The sequence below is a fragment of the Cavia porcellus genome, unplaced genomic scaffold (assembly GCF_034190915.1).
Source record: "Cavia porcellus strain 051 isolate PalLab524CR breed Dunkin Hartley unplaced genomic scaffold, mCavPor4.1 scaffold_23, whole genome shotgun sequence".
In the NCBI taxonomy this organism is placed as follows: Eukaryota; Metazoa; Chordata; class Mammalia; order Rodentia; family Caviidae; genus Cavia; species Cavia porcellus.
In genome coordinates, this window is record NW_026947506.1 from 9,528,192 (window position 1) to 9,533,481 (window position 5,290).

General features: G+C 38.9%; 1 pseudogene; it reads left to right on the forward strand.

Annotated features, from left to right (window-relative positions):
* Nucleotides 1–532: 532 nt before the first annotated feature.
* LOC100716708 (olfactory receptor 6C75-like) lies at nt 533–1,483 on the forward strand (annotated as a pseudogene).
* Nucleotides 1,484–5,290: the final 3,807 nt, after the last annotated feature.

Here is a 5,290-nt window from a genome sequence, read left to right on the forward strand (position 1 = left end):
AAAAGCAGAACCAAGAAAGTTCAACTTCTTCAGTCTAACAAAGGAACATTTCAATGTAATTTGTAATAAAATATTTAAAAGTAGAACACAGTTCTTCACTCAGAAGAGTAAATTCAAGTAGAGTTTTGGTTGTATTTTAGACACAAATAAATCTTTACATTTTGGTGATAGTCTTTTTTGTACGTAACTGCAGTGCGTAATGATTACATTGACTGTGGGGAGATTGTAGAGGTGCACCGCACATCTCAGTTCTTAATTAGTGTCCCTTTGCCTGGCCCACCTCCTCTGCCCCCGACCACTCTTCTTTCTTCTCAATCTTTTTTTCCCCTCTGCATCTTCAAAGGTTTTATTCCCATCTATTCTTCAACTCTTTTTCACCCATTTTCCTTTCCTTCCTTCCTCCCTCCTCCACCTTCGTTCACGTTCTCATTTGGAAAAGGTCTCCTCATTTCCTAAGATCTATCCTTTCTTTTTGTCTTTCTTATATTTTGTAGATTCCCATAGTCAAAGAGGGTTGACAGCAGACAGAGAAAGGAAGATAGAGATGGAGATAAGGAATGGGACAGCTGTCCAGGAGTTCACCCTGGAGGGCTTCCCTGCAGTCCAGCACCTGGGGAAGGTCCTCTTCCTGCTGCACCTGCTGGCCTACCTGGCTTCTGTCATGGGGAACTCACTCATCATCACCATCACCTGGGCTGACCGCCGCCTCCACACCCCTATGTACTTCTTCCTCAGTGCTTTCTCCTTCTGTGAATGTGGTTTCATCACCACAGTTATTCCTAAACTTTTGAACACTTTTCTTTTAGGACTTCAAAAAATTCATTTTACTTATTGGCTCATATAGGCATTTTTTTTTTGTTTCTTGGGTCAGCAATTTTCTTCCTCATGGCTGGGATGTCCTTGGATCCATACCTGGCCATTTGCAGGCCTCTCTACTTCTCAGCCATCATGAATCTAAGTGTCTGCTTTTTTCTGGTTTTCTTCTGGTGCTTTTTGTCCTTCACTCTTATCACTGGGCTAGTCCTAAAGTTTTCCTGGTTGTCCTTCTATGGCCCCAATGTCATCCCTCACTTCCTCTGTGACCTCGGAGCTCTCATCCATCTCTTCTCTTCTAACCTCAGAACTATGACATGCTGACTTTTGCCCCAGCTTCGTTCATCTTGTTTACTTCCCTCCTGATAACCATCATGGCCTACACAGCAACATAGTGGTCACAATCCTGTGCTTCCCATCATCCAAGGAGTGGCAGAAAGCCTTCTCCACCTGCTCCTCTCACCTCCTTCTCTTTTCTCTGATGTATGGCACCTCTATCCTAATCTGTGTGAAGACAAAGTGGACCAGCAGGCTGAACTCCACGTGAGAGGCTGCTCTGGTAAACATGATGGTGACCCCACTGCTGAACCCCGTCATCTACACCCTGCGCAACAAGCAGGTGCACCAGGCACTAAGGGATGCTATGTCCACGGTGAAGTTGCAGCAATAGGGCCAGAGAGCTTTGCAGGGTCGCTGAGTCTTCTTGGTCGTGTAGCTCAACATGCTCCTGTGGTTAAAACTCCTCTGTAGAACCTTCAACTGCAGTGGTCCTGAGTATGCAAATTTTCAGCTAAGTGGCTGCTACTTTCACCTTTCAATTTCTCTCAGTGTATCCCAACTCAGATTGGTTCTTCATGTTGTGCTGAAGCATGTCTTTCTTGGTTTTGTTCACATCCATCTTCTGAAAATTTTGTACAGAAAATTGTAGTGAGTCTAACAGACACTAATGGAATAAGATCTTCTCCCTATTTGTATCTGCTGATTCAACTAATCATGGTAGAAGAATATCTGGAAAGAAACTAGGGCTATGAATCCAGCATGTATAGACTCTCTTCTTGTCATTGTGCCCTAAATAATACATTAAACAAGTATTGTTAGGATTTATTGGTTTTTGTGGTTTATATTTATCCAGAGGTGATTTAAAGCACTATGGAAGTATGTTCAAGGTAACATGCACATACAATGCCATTTTATGTAAGGGACTCCAGTTCTCCATGGGTTTTGGTCAATATCAATGGCCAACCATGATATAAAGTCTGTAACCTAAGGACTAAGAATTTGCCAATCAGATTTAACAGTTCACGCTCATGGTACATTCTTATGGTTGGATTTTTTAGTGCTAAGGAAAGAGATAAATCTTTGTTTTAGTGCTGCAGAAAGCAATTTTTGAGCTTCAGAAACAAATTGTTTCTGAAAAATGTATAAATCATGATATGTAGGCTTATAAAGAGAAATACTTTCTTATTCAGTATTCATTAATTGTTTCTGCTTATGCAAATGAACCTCCAGTAATCTTCCTATCTTCTCTTCAGCAATCTGTTGGTTTTAGAGATGCAAATCGCTCAAAGACTCTGGGTGATTGAAATGGACCTTTTCACTTAAACAGGTCTCAGTCTAATAAGCGTGTCTGATAAAATCTCTTTAAAACTTTCTTTAAACAATGTGTATAACATTTCAGTTTGGTTATATTTCTTGTAATTGATGTTGCCAAGGCCTGGATGCAACAGACTGCTGAAAGACACGTGGTCAATTCCAGCTTCCTAGGCAGCCCACTCTGCAGCTCTTGTGTCTCACTCTCAGACAAAAGCTTCCTTTTCCCAGTAAGTGTATTCTTCTCTTAATCTCCTTTGTTACTAAAATCATTCTCCAATTTTAGAGAACACGAACTTGCACCAGACATATAGCGGGTTTACAGATTTTTTCTTTATATCGTTTGGAGATCATTAGATGGCGACATGGGGGACTCAGTGTCAAAGTCTCTTACTCCTCTGGAATGCATACTTAAGCACTGGAAGGTGTTCAAAACTTACCTGTTGAAAATCAGCTGTTTGGTATTTTTCAGCACAAGCACATGTCCTGCTTATTCTCTAGAGCCAAAATGGAACACAAAGGGAAGTACTAATTATGGTACTCTTCCACTGTTAGGATTATACTGTATTATAAAGACAGAAAATAGTCAGGACTGTCTTATATTCAAAATTTTTTAAGAAATAATTCTTTTTTATGCTTCAAGTATAATTCTAATCCATAGGAGATTACCCATATTTGTCAGTTTATTTTTTCAGTGGCTTCAAGCAAATCAAGCTAGACCTAGGACAATTTTCATATGACTATGATGAGTGCATTGATGTCTTAAGATTTACTCAGGCCAACAAGTGAGGCTTGAGAGATGCAGTATTAATCTTAATTCAAACATTGACTTCTAGTGAGACCAAGCAGCATCACAAGTTGCTATTGTTTTAAAATCCCAGGACTGAACTGAAAGGAAAGCCTTTTGCCTCAGGAGCTGGAAGGCTACTGATTCTTACTCAAGCAGGCTGGTGTGATCAAGTGCAAGTCACCAGACTTGATTCAATTTTGGGTTTTGTTTTTATGAAATTCTAAGCAGAAAGGAAATGCCAGAAGCAAATCGGTTTGTATCAGTTCATATATTGTGAAGCAGACTTGTTACAGGTAGATTTACTTCAATTGGAATAATTTAATATAAGGCAGGAAAAACTAGGGAGTGATCTGGAGCTGATGATGTGGTTGAAATTAAACATGTACTTCACTCATGCTGGACAGTCCTTGAAGATAGAATATGTCAGTATGTCAGAGTGTACATGCAGTCCAGTTAATGCTATCAGACTGAGTCGCTCAGAGCACCTCTAAGCTGCAGCTGATCTGATTGTTAAGGTGGAGTCTAATAATCTGTGTGGTGGGATGTGCCAACACATCGTGTTTTAACAGGGCATCAGAATGTTTAGTTTTAATATTTCTGTCACACTACTGTATTTGGGTGTGAATGTCATATTATTAATTTTAGAAAGCCTGAAGATAGACAGCCAGGAGAAAAACCAATTCCCACTGGAGCACAAACAGTTCCCACTCAAGGACTGTGCTCTTCTGACAGCCAGACAGGAGATTGGAAGAGGAGATGTTTTCTAGCAAGTGTCCTTGAATAACCAAGAAGGACAAAAATGAAGCCCTCTAGTTATTGTAAATAGTCAAATATTAACAGCAGAAAAATGAAAACTCCTCTGATTTCTTAGATCATTCACTAGAGGCATGGGTAAAACAAATGTCCGTATATCCTGTAACACATTTTTATGCATATTTTTTGTTTTCCTTCCCTTCATTTTGCATTTCTCCCATTACAGTCTTTCTTTTCTTTGGGACTGTTTCTTGCCTATTTACATTATCCATTGTACATTTTGGATCTTGTGTATGCTTTCTGTATCTCACAATGAGACAATTCAATATTTTCACATGTGGATCAGGTTTTTTTCATTCATGAGTATGGAATCAACCATTTGAATATGAAAACAGAAACACTAAATCTACCGAAGAGAAAGTAGGTACAAATGTTGAAGACATATGCATAGGCAGATATTTCATGAACAAAATCCAGATTGCACGGGAAACACCAGAAAGAATCACCTGAGGAGATCTCAGTTTATTTAAGAGTTGGGCACAACAAAGGAAATCAACAACAAAATAAGGCAGCCCACAGAGTCAGAAAAAATTGTAGCCAGTTGTCAATCAGAAAAAGGATTTATATCTAGAGTATATGAATGTTGAAACCACCAAGGCCACCAAAATTCAAATATCCAATCTAAAAGTAGGCATTTGAGACGAATACATACTTCTCAGATAAAAAATACAAATGACAAAAAAATATGAAAATATGCTCAACACCTTTGATCATTCAAGAAATGCAAATTCCATCAATACTAACATTTGATCTCACTCCAGAAATCATGGCTATCACAAAGATATCAACCAATAAAAAGTGCTTGATGACTATGGGTAAAAAGGAGCCCTTTTGCACTCTTGGAGGAAGTGTAGCCTGATGCCACCACCACAGAATTCAGTGTGCAGCTACCTCAAAAACTAGGATTGGAGACTCCATTCAACTAATTGTGACTCTCCTGGGTATCTCCCCAAAACAATTAAAAACATCACACCACAGTGATATATGCACACCCACGTTTATAGCACCACAATGTGTAATAGCTAAATCTGAAAAACTACCCAAATGCTCATCAAGCTGGAAATGTATAAAAAGATGTGTCACTTTATATAATGGAGTACTACTCAGCCATAAACAAACATAAACTTGAGACTATTATAGGTCAATTGATGCAACTTGAGACAACTTAACTTGATCACATAAAAAATTGAAAACTTTTTCTCTCTCCCTGCCACATTTTATATTGATTTTCGTCATTTATAGGGTTTGCACTTTATCATGTTGTATTTCCTTTCATAATTCAGA